We start from the raw sequence: 12,339 nt of genomic DNA on the forward strand, positions 1-12,339 counted from the left end.
CAAAGCAGTTCTTTTTATACGAACATTTTACATAAATCATGTCTCACAGTAAGGCTGCCAACTCCAAGGAGATCCAGAACAGAAAGAAAAATCTCATCCCAGAAAAATGAGGTAGCCAAAGGTTGACAAACAGCCTCATAACAGTATGAATACTGTTTACCTAAGGATTAACCGAGATAAAGATAAATCAGGTAGTTTGCTTCCTGATTGTGGATCTGCACACCACAGAGCTACAATTCTCTCTGACCTTGCTTACGTTTGGACCATTAATAACAGCAATATGAAAAATGACTGAGGATGGTCCTAATTTATTCCAGTATTGAAGAGGAGAATATTTGGATTAATGAACTGACCCTCCTCCTTATGGGTGTTTTAAAGCTCGGTCAGTGATGCTATACTTTGCCTTTTAAATAATTTTACTTTATGGTGTGTACTTTATGAATCTGAACCATTGAAGAAGGCCTTATGACCAAAATGCGTTTGGTTTTATTGAATATTTGGTTTTATCGAACACGCGAATGTGGTATAATGGTTGACAGCGGCAGACTCTAATCTGGAGGATGGGATTTGATTCACCACTTCTTTATATGAAGCCTACTGGGTGACCTTGGGCCAGTCACCCATCATTGGATGTTGAGCGGGCAGCATAAGCCACATCCATAGTGGTGAAGCTACAAGGGGGCGGGGTGTGTGCCGTGCACTGGGCGCATGCCTGGGGGGTGCTGGAAATTGCCCCAGGCCCCTCCTCCTTCCCCTGCGGTGCCCCCCTTTCCCCCTTCCCACACTGACCTTAGTTCCTTTCCTTTTTGAGAACTTTTTCAGGCTGCAAAAGGCCTGTTCACAGTAAAAACGGCCTGAGGAACTATAGTTCCCAGGAGACCTTGGGGCTCACTGGGAAGTATAGTTCCCATCAGGCCATTTATACTGAGAACAGGCTTTGCAACCTAAAGATTCTCAAAGAATAAATCCCGAGCAATGAAGAAGAAACTCTTGAGGCATGGGGCATGAAGCAGAAAATTTAGAATGTGCACAAGAGCGCCCAGTTTGCCTTTCCTCTGCATCCTCTGTCCATAGGTGTAGGACAATTTTTGGATTACGTTCCATTGTGAATGAACTCTTGTTGGACTATTGTTAGGGTTGATATAAAATGACATAATACACAGGACATTTGTTGGTTAGATGTTGTATTTAATACATGTGGTATATTGAATTGTAAGTTATAATTCACACAGGGATTAAATTTATAGCGGTGGGTGTAATGCGATTCCTTGTTTTCTTCATATTGGTACTAAACAAGTCACAGTTCTCTCAGAACTCTCTCAACCCACGTGGAAGCAGCAATGGCAAAATGTCTCTGAACGTCTCTTGCCTTGAAAACCCTGTGGAGTTGCCATAAGTCAGCTGTCACTTGATAGCACTTTCCACCACCCCTATTGTATTCAAGTTCTGCTAGTTTAGTTTGCATTTTCGGATAATCATTCCCAATATGTTTCCTTCTGGGTGTGTTGTCCTTATAATAATGTTTATATGACCACCGAGGAAGGCTAAATCAGCCCATACGCATCTGGTCCTTTGTTGGTCACTGTATGTTACTAACAGCGTTTGGAATTGTTATCATCTCTGCTGATTTTTAAGGTCGAGCCTGGTTTTCAGGCCTTGTGTTTCTAACTCATATTTTTGTGTACGTTTGATAATAAATATGTTTATTTTGTGATATATAATTTTTGGTTTCCAACTCAACTTTTGTGATTTTCAACCTCGTTTGGGTACCAAGTTCCTGGCGATGCCATAGAGACTATCTTCCAAACGCAGCCATTTTCTCCAGATAAAATGGCTGCTGGAATCTGGAGACCTCTGTACAGTAAGGTGACCAGATTTTTACTACTGACGAAGCGCGCCAGCGACTGTGCGCCGCTTCCATATCTTGCTTACTGCCTTTTGCAGCTGGCTCCCGGTCAGGAAACAGGGGCGCCCAGAAGCACCTCGCGGCAGCGTGGAGAGCGCCTCCTGTGCTGCGCACTGCCTTCTGAAACTTCCCTGTTTCCTAACGGGAGCACCGTCGCAAAACAGTGTCTCGGCAGGCGTCTTGCTAGCTGCCTGCCGCAGGAGCACATTGCCTAATCGGGACAATGTCAGAGCCCCGCGGGACGCGGGACACATCGCGCAAAAGCGTGAGTTTCCCCCGAAAATCGGGACAGCTGGTCACCTTACTGTACAGAGCAATTGTCTTCTGGGGTCTGGAGACCAGTTAGTTGTAATTACAGAAGATCTGCACACCCCAACTGGGGCTGGTAGCCCTAGTTCACAGACTATGAGAAGTAACACTACAATTCTTTGGTAGTAGACCACGTGTCTTGTACAGACCTGCTGGGCCTGCTGTATATTTGCTTGCACGGGAAATCACACCAACTCTGCTCCGTTGCCATTGGCGGAACTTTTTAAATATCTCTGAATGGATTGTTTATGCCTTTGTGATCTCTCCATTTCCTGACACACACACACACACACACACACCCCGGTCTTGTAAAAAAGACTCCCTAATTTGAAGGTGCAGAAGTTGTGTCTGTGCATCACTAACAAAAGGAATTCCTTCCCTTTCCTGCCCCCAGCGCTCTGTGTTGTGACTGTGGCATGAATATATACCTCCCACTGTTGCTATGTATGCAATCCTGGGGCAGCTGCCAATTACACAGCTGCCCAAGTCAATGAATAAAGCCAACTAAAAATAAAAAAAATAAAAAATGAATCTTGTACAGTCTTCAGAACTAACAAATTTATTATCAGATTAAACCTTTTATGTCCGACAAATTGTTTAGCTGCATGAAATGCATCCTCAATTAACCGATGCATACAGTAGCACAAAGAAAATTAATTGTAAACAGTAGCTTTCAAAATATAATGAAATACAAGGAAGAATTACTTCACCATGGAAAGGGCAAATGCATACAAGATGAGTACAGTGACTGTTCATAGGACCAAGAATAAACAAATAAACCCAATAGAATCTTATTAGGCTTACTGAGATCATTTCACGCATGTAGTGTGAAAGGAACCTATAATCATGATTGGGCCTTAACTAGGTAGTGTTAATTGTTTGATGAGTTATAATTCCGCAATTTAATACTGACATCTTCCACACAAGTTCTCATACAATGAAAATGGTTGATGCTTCTCCAGTTTTCAGAAGGCAGGATGTGTATCACAATGGTACTCACTCCACAGAGTGTGGAGAGCCACATTCACAAAAAGCCACAGTAGCTTATCTCCCTGGCAATTAGCCTGCATCTCAGGGAGGTTTGCAGCTTACCAGCTCCTTTAGAAGTGGCTATTTCAAAGTGGAAATCACCAGCCAACTACAGGACAAATTGGGTAAAGGCCTTGCCCATTTTTCTGAAACTTAGGGCAGGTACTCAGAAAAGACTGCGGCACCTGGGGCAGGTGCTCAGAAAAGCCACAGATTGCTCCCCCCCCCCCAGCCACTGAGTGAGGACCACTGGTCGACCACGTGTTGCTTTCCTCATCCTTTTCTCCTCACAACAAGCCGAGAAACTGATTAGGATATCTGGCCTCTGGCCCTTTCCCCACTTACCTTTGACCACCCTTTGCTGTGTGCTGCTCTCAGCGTGCGGCATCTCTGGCGTGTGCCCGGGCGTCCCCACGACCCTGCGCTCTGCGCGGGGTCATCAAAAGGCGCCGTTTTGAGGAGTGCCAGGGATGCTGCGCACTGAGGGGGCACAAGAGCAGCAGCGTCGTGGCGGCTGTGCTGTCGCCACCCCTGTAGTGGGGAGTGCCCCGGGACCCCGCGCTACTCTCCTCAAGTAGCGCGGGGCTTAAGGTAAGTGGGGAAAGGGCCAGAGACTGGGTTGGGTTGGGCACATACAATGTGGGTCTGAATCTTTTCTCCTGCTTGTGAAACTAGCCCAGTTACTTAAAACTGGGGAGATAGGAAGGAAGTGACTCAGTTTAGAACAGAAGCAAGATCTTTATTGAAAATGTTTCACCATAAGCTATAAACAAGAGGGATTTCTACGTTGTGTTATAAATGGAACTACAAACAGCATGTGATGTAATTCTTCATGCTATTAAATAGAACAACAATTTTCCAAGAGCACAGATTGAAGTACAGTGGTGGTGTTATCCAATCAATTCTACTGAAGGGTTTTTTCCCTGCTTCTGAGTGGCAACAAAAATGGATTAGGTATGGTACTTCTTTCCCTGTCATCTAGAATCACATCTTCTAGACAGTCCCTAAATCTTTTTCTGATGAGTTTAATTCCAGTTTGGGATCTAATTGCATTCCACCCTGTGCTCTGCCTAGCGCAGCTCTCTGATTTTCTTCACTTTTGTAAAAAAATGTTGCTTTCCGTAATACCTCGTGCGTGTGTGTGTGTGAGAGAGAACGAACTGCGTTCTCTCTGATTTCCACAGTGAAATTCAGTTTGATTATATATAATTTACAGGTAAAAATATATAGGAGTTTTTTGTGGCAATTCATTCCTCTGCACAGGTAAATTTCCAACACCAGGTACCCTACATTACCTTGAACAGTTCTTTCAATTTCTAAATGTGGGAAGGGAGCAGGCCCACTGATGATGTAATCATCTGATCATCCTAAACCAGTATAATTCAAAGTTATATAAAGGTGCACCAACAACACAATAAAGCTGGAGGTCACATTAACCTTAGTAAATTTCATTATACACCAATAATACTAGTGACTGTAACTTAGGCCCCTTCCGCACGGGCCAATAAACAAGGGCTAATGATGGTAAAAAAACTATTTGGGGGGGGGGGACTTTGCTTGAGTCATACCCCAAGGAGCATCTTCTCTTTGGGATCAGAGGCTTGTAAATACACAAATGGTTCTATCTAGGTATATTTGTACATAAAACACCTTTGTTCCATTGAACGATGTCACTTTCTTTTTTTCTCAGTTATCAGTTATTTGTATTGTTGAAGGCTTTCATGGCCAGCATCAACTGGCTGTTGTGGGTTTTCCGGGCCATGTGGGCGTGGTCTGGTAGGTTTTACTCCTCAGAGTCGAAAAACCCACAACAGCCAGTATCAGCTCTTTGATTAGATTTTTGACATTTCATGTCATTAGATCTGTTTGCATCTCAGTAAATTTCTCTTCCTTGTTTCACCATTCAGTAACATTAATCAAAATATGAAAAGGAAAGCCAAAGTGATTCCCTACCCCCTACAAAGCCATTAAAAATTCCTTTTGTTATAAAATAAACATAACTGCCATTTTCTGAGCAGATGTAACTGTTTTGTCTGTGTTTTAGACTCATAGAGGATTATCCTGACAGGAACCCCGTTGCAATGTTAAGATTCTTCTGTGATGAAAACAGCAAGTAGGATTCAGGGCAAAGAAAGAAAGGTTAAAAAGTAGTCAGAAAACATGGACAGTACAGTAGTTGCTCTGGCTCATATCCCCTTACTTTGCCAGGAGAAACAGTATTGATGAAAACAGTGTGTTTTCTCTCTGTTATTCTGAGTAATCGTCGAAGCATCTGCTCCATCATTTTTCTTGGACGCAGGCCACCTCCTTGTAAAACCAAGTTAATTCTCTCCGCTATTACCAGTAATGTTTTGCTACTCGCCCAGTTTGGATTTGTTATGGGTAGCGCATCACTCCTACGACAGCGAGCTGAAGCCCTGCAAACACAGGGCCTCATCCAGCTCAAGCTACGCTCAGTGAAGTCCCATTGATTTTGATATGAGCATTAAACAGCATGCTGCGTAATCTGCATCACTGCAGTCAATAGGCTGGGGTTTGGCTGGATTATGTCTGTTGGCAGGTAATTGTTGTGCCTGTGCCTGTTTTACACTTCCTTAGAGAACTGTAGAGGATTCTTCCACAGCTTGAAATACAACACAGGATGATGTTAAGTAATTACTGAGGCCCACGATATTCCACATAACAGTTGAATCCTGTGGATTTCTCCAAACCGTGTTTTCTTCTGTCTTGTTTTACATCAGCTGAAAATGTGGTAAAGACGTGCAGTGGCGAACATCCTGTACACTTCAATGTATTCCCTTTTAAACTAACTTTTAGGGCCATAGTAGGCATTACGGCATTCTTGGGTCCAACCTTTGGATGCTGACACCATCCTAAAGCTTCATGAGGTGATTTTAAAATGCTGAGCGCTGGATTCTGAACAGCTTAAAATATGGTGTGTGACAGGATGAGCCACTCCTGTCCCTTCACTGATGTCTTGTCAAGTGTCAAAACTGCTGTGGGGTGAGGGGCTTCCTACTTTCTATCCCTACTTCTTCCTCACTGTCTTGCTTTTCTTTCTTCCCATCCAGCTGGCTCTTTTGCCATCTTTCCCCACCTCCTTTTCTTTTTTCCCTGTGTGTAACTGGATTTTCCTCTTGTCCCACCTTGCATACCCTTACTTTTGAGGGGCTACTCTAGAGGGGTAGCTGGGCCAAACTGCGCCCGGTGCACATACTATATCCCCCCACCGCAGCTTCCCCCCTTCCCACACTTACCTTAGTTTCTTTCCTTTCCTATTTGAAAATTTTTCAGGCTGCAAAAGGCCTGTTCTCAGTAAAAACGGCCTGATGGGAACTATACTTCTCAGGAGACCTTGTGAGCCCCAAGGTCTTCTGGGAACTGTAGTTCCTCAGGCCGTTTTTACTGCGAACAGGCCTTTTGCAGCCTGAAAAATTCTCAAAAAGGAAAGGAACTAAGGTAAGTGTGGGAAGGGGGGGCGCCGTGGGGAGGGCACTGTGGAGGGGGGCAGGGGAAAGGGGAGGGGCCTGGGGGTGATTTTCTGCACCCCCAGGCGTGCACCTGGTGCACGGCGCACCCCCCGTCTTCTTGTAGCTTCGCCACTGGGCTACTCTCCAAAAACACATTAAAGATTTTTCTTCAACTCTGGGTAGTCCCCTTGAGCAGATTTTTTTAACTGCTTAGTGTGGGAGCAGCTCATAGCTCTTTGGTATATATACAGGGTTACTAACTCTGTGTTGGAAAATTCCTGGATTTGGGGATAGAGCTTGGGGATAATGGAATTTAGGGAGGGGAGGGAGCTCAGCAGGGTATGAGGCCATAGAGTCCACCCTCCAAAGCGGCCATTTTCTTCAGGGAAACGGATCTATGTTGTCTGGAGCTCAGTTGTAATTCTGAAAGGTGGGCAAACCTAGACTGGCTTACAAGCTGATAGGTTTGATGTAACAATGGAGAGGGAAGAGGAACATAAATAAAAATGGAGACATTCTCCTATGTAATGGCAAAGAGGCTGGGCCACTGCGGGAAACATTTCTGGGAAGGCAACAGCCAAATGATAATCTGACCAGAACAAGCCAATGAAAGAATTTTGTCACTCCTCCCTCTTTCTGATCACTTCTTCATGTGGAATAGATAGTGATGCAAATAGTTCTGGGAGGCTGAGGGGAAAAAATGGCTGCTGGACGAGAGAAATAGGTCATCAGTCCAGAGGTGTAGCTGGGCCAAACTGCGCCCGGTGCGCATTCTATATTTCCCCCCCCCCGTGGCGCCCCCCCCTCCCACACTTACCTTAGTTCCTTTCCTTTTCCTAGAACTTTTTCAGGCTGCAAAAGGCCTGTTCACAATAAAAACGTCCTGATGGGAACTGTACTTCCCAGGAGACCATGTGAGCCCCAAGGTCTCCTGGGAAGTACAGTTCCCACCAGGCCGTTTTTACTGTGAACAGGCCTTTTGCAGCCTGAAAAAGTTCAAGAAAAAGGAAAGGAACTAAGGTAAGTGTGGGAAGGGGGTGGGGGCGCCACGGGGGGAGAGAGAAAGGGAGAGGGGGCTGGGGGTGATTTTGTGCACCCCCAGGTGTGAACCCACTGCACGGAGCCCCCCGTTTCCCTTGTAGCTCCGCCACTGAATCTGTCAGTACAGTTGTTCCCCACCAGGCTGACAATTGAGGCTCCAGTATCCCTCTTCTCTCTCTGACGCAGGCAGGTGGAATGGATTTGTGTGGAAGCAGTTCTCCTGGTTGCTTATATTTTCATGCCATAATCCAGGGGTAGGGAACCTGCGGCTCTCCAGATGTTCAGGAACTACAATTCCCATCAGCCTCTGTCAGCATGGCCAATTGGCCATGCTGGTAGGGGCTGATGGGAATTGTAGTTCCTGAACATCTGGAGAGCCGCAGGTTCCCTACCCCTGCCATAATCTGTCTGATCCCACTAAAGATATTAGGAATTTTGAGTCTGAAGCCCAGAAAATCTACAGTATATCAATCTATATCCAGAGCTTCAGTGATGATTAGTGGTGGAAAATGCTGTCAAGTTTCAGTCAACTTATGGGAGCCTCCTCCACTTGTTGTGATGGTCTCCCATCCAAATACTGACCAGGGCCAACACGGTTTAGCTTCTGAGATATGATGAGATTGGGCCATCCAGGTCAGGGCAAACGATGATTAATAATGTCTAAATATAACTGGAAATAGCAGCTTTCAGGGGCTGTTTGAAGCCCACTTTGTCAGTGGCACGAAATGAATTATTGCTTGGTTCTCACCCACCAAACTACTACATACTTCAATAAATCTGCAGGTCCTTAAAATGTTCCATGAACTCCTTTCAATTTGCTGCAAAAGATTAACAGGGTTACCACATTTAATTTTTCAGAAATTAAACACCAGGTCGTTGGTCTTGATAGTGTTTGTGTTAGAACTGGAGTTAGTATGAGATCTCAAAACATTGTCCTGAAGGCTTATGCATATCCCTTTGGCTCACAATTACCTCAGAATTATATGAATAATTTTCACACTGCCTGGTAGAAACAGAGCTAGGAGTGTGGCTTATGAGGGAGCACTGTGGGCAGGACATGTAGATTTAATTTAGGGGTCTCCTTTCCCCCTCATAATTTGAGCCCTGTTGCCAAGCAACGTTTTTCTTCTAAATTGAAGACTCTGTGAAATGGCATTATTAAAGCCAAAAGGAACTGTAGAATTGACTTCAAATAAGTCACGTCTTGAAAGGGAATGGTTTCTGTGAAACTGGATTTGCCAGCACACCACTTTGGATGCTAGGAAAGATGTAATGAAGAACAGAAGTTGGTTTTTGTACCCCACTTTCCTCTACTGTAAGGAGTCTCAAACTCCTTTCCCTTCCTTTCCCCAAAACAGACATCTTGGGGCTTTCCCCATTCACCTTCTGCTGCGCGCCGCTCTCGCACCCCCTCAGTGCGCGTCATTCCTGGCGTGCTCTCGGGGTTCTTCATCAAAAGGTGCCATTTCTTCAGCGCCAGGAATGACGTGCGCTGAGGTGGTGCAAGAGCGGCAGCATCGGGGCGGCTGCGTGGTTGCCGCCCTTGCAAGTGGGGAGCGCCGCTGGACCCCGCGCTACTTTCCCGGAGTAGCGCGCAGCAGAAGGTAAGTGGGGAAAGCCCCCTTGTGAGGTAAATGGGGCTGAGAGAGTACTGAGAAAACTGTAATTGGCTCATGGTCACCCAGCTGGCTTCATGTGGATGAGCTGGGAATCAAACCCAACTCTCCAGAAGAGTCTGCTGCTCTTAACCACTACACCTTTATATGTGCCAGCGCAATGTTCACAGTATCAGTGATGTTTGCATCATCCTTACTGCCAAGTGCACAAGAACATCTTTAATGTGTTCCATTTCACATTCGCAACTGGGGTTCATTAAAAAAACCTAAGTTTGTTTTCATGTTTTTAACTTGCTTTTTTCTCACATTTTACCAATTCTGTATGTCATTTCAAATTTTATATTCTTCATATGGGGAGGAGCTGATATGCTACGCATTTGATATGCGTTTGGGACTCTTTAGTTTGGAGAGGAGACGTCTGAGGGGGGATACGATTGAAGTCTATAAAATTATGTATGGGGTAGAAAATGTTGACAGAGAGAAATTTTTCTCTCTTTCTCACAATACTAGAACCAGGGGGCATCCATTGAAAATGCTGGGGGGAAGAATAAGGACTAATAAAAGGAAACACTTCTTCACGCAACGTCTGATTGGTGTTTGGAATATGCTGCCACAGGAGGTGGTGATGGCCACTAACCTGGATAGCTTTAAAAAGGGCTTGGACAGATTTATGGAGGAGAAGTCAATGTATGGCTACCAATCTTGATCCTCCTTTATCCGAGATTGCAAATGCCTTAGCAGACCAAGTGCTCGGGAGCAGCAGCTGCAGCAGAAGGCCCTTGCTTTCACATCCTTCATGTGAGCTCCCAAAGGCACCTGGTGGGCCACTGCGAGTAGCAGAGTGCTGGACTAGATGGACTCTGGTCTGATCCAGCAGGCTAGTTCTTATGTTCTTATGCTAATGAAAAGTGCAAACAGGAGACCTGTATGGGATGGCAGAGATGTACCGAAGGTGATGGGGACCTGCTGATTTGGATAAATGAAACACTTCTGTACAGATGAACTCTGTGTTCTGCAATTACTACTAGAAGCTTTCAAAGCATTTTTTAAAAATTATCTAGAATTATAAGGTTTTGAAATTAAAAGGAAATGAAGAACGGGTGATTTACACTTGCAGATACTGGCCTCGGGACTCCAGACATAAACACCATCAGGAGTCTCAGCTCCCATCTTGCAGCTGGGGATGTACCACTGCATGAGGTAAACCAGGGTGGGATCGGTAGGCCAAATGCTTCTTCTTGTCTAATGGGCAGGACAGCCCTGGCTGTAGCAAGCCGTGTTTCCTTCGCTGTAGAAAAAGACTTGTGCCAATTTGCATGACGGTCCTTAGCCTTCCGTTTTTGTTCTGTCACTTTTCTTTTTAATCTCGTCCATCCTTCAAGAAGCTTAAGAGCAGGGGGACTCTAATCTTTAAAAAACACCCAGTTTTGATTCCCCACTCCTCCATATGAGTGGCAAGGTCTTATCTGGGGAATCAGATTTGTTTCCTCACTCCTACATTCTTGCTGGGTGACACTGGGCCAGTCACAGTTCTCTCAGAACTCTCTCAGACCCACCTACCTCACAAGGTGTCTGTTGTGGGGAGAGGAAGGGTAAGGAGTTTGTAAGTTGCCTTGAGTCTCTTTTCAGGAGAGAAAGGCAGGGTATAAGTCCACGCTCTCCCTCCCTCCCTCCCTCCCTCCCTCCCTCCCTCCCTCCCTCAGTTTTAACACCCAAAGACCTGTGAGGGAGACCTCAGTAGCAGAGACAGACTGGGAGGAAAAATGCCCCCATCCTCCTAGCTCTGACCCCCGTTCCCCCAGGAAGAAAGGAGAAAAAGCTGCCTGATTGGTCCCACCCTGACTAAGCCTCAGCTGAGCATTGTGGTATAGTGTGCATTGTGGTATAAGCATAGCAGACTATAATCTGGAGAACTGGGTTTGATTCCCCACTCCTCCACAGGAAGCCTGCTGGGCGACCTTGGACCAGTCACAATTCTCAGAAGAACTCTCTCAGCTTCATCTACCTCACAAGGTGGGGAAAGGAAGGGATTGCGATTCTAAGCCATTTTGAGAAGAAAAGCAGTATCTAAAAAAATCTACTGCTGTTCTTCATCATCTCATTCTCCGTCCTGTAAAGAGGCTGGGGCTTCCTGCTCATAGCAGTGGCTTAAACCCACCCCATATGGGTCAAATTGTCCTGCCAGATTTTCCCAGTAGCTTTAATGGCCAAGCCTTTTCTGCCCAAGGGCACCACTAAGTAATATTCCTGCAAATGTTTTTGTGAAGCAGAGCTCAATTCAGCAAATGCCTGAAGTATACAGGTACAGCAGGTGTATTTATAGTTCAAGTGACAAACAACAGAAAGGCAAGAGTGAAGAGATGGTACAAAGAGAGAGTTGGTCTGAAGCAATTACCAATCACAGAGAAATCAATTCATTTGAAGTAGTGAAGACCAGGCCCAACTTAACAGCAAATCAGTAAGATTACACCAAATCAGATCTAATCAAGGAAGCTGCAATGTGAAAACACGATAGTATTTATTATTAACATTATATCCTGCTTTCTGACCAATCAGGGTCATCAAAGTAGCTGATAAGCAGAACTAATGAACACTTATTAGTCATTAGCACCTATATTTATTTAATTTGTAACCCATTTTTTCCCCCAACGGGGATCCAAAGTTACTTACACCATTCTCCTCACCTCCATTTTATCCTCACAACAACCCTATGAGGTAGTTTAGGCAGACAGGGTATGGCTGGCCCAAGGTGATCCAGCAAGCTTCCATGGCATAAGTGGGGAGTCGAACCAGGGTCCTCTAGATCCTGGATTGATAGTCTTAACCACAAAACCACACTGTGTCTCTATAGTCAGTAACTAAATCCAAGTCCTTGCTCAAATATGAGCAAAGTATTTGCAACTCTTGATGAATCCTAATTCCGCCCTTTTGCATTGAAGTTCTCAGAAACCTTCAGTTCAGCAGCTGC

The sequence above is a fragment of the Sphaerodactylus townsendi genome, linkage group LG02 (genome assembly GCF_021028975.2).
Source record: "Sphaerodactylus townsendi isolate TG3544 linkage group LG02, MPM_Stown_v2.3, whole genome shotgun sequence".
Lineage (NCBI taxonomy): Eukaryota > Metazoa > Chordata > Lepidosauria > Squamata > Sphaerodactylidae > Sphaerodactylus > Sphaerodactylus townsendi.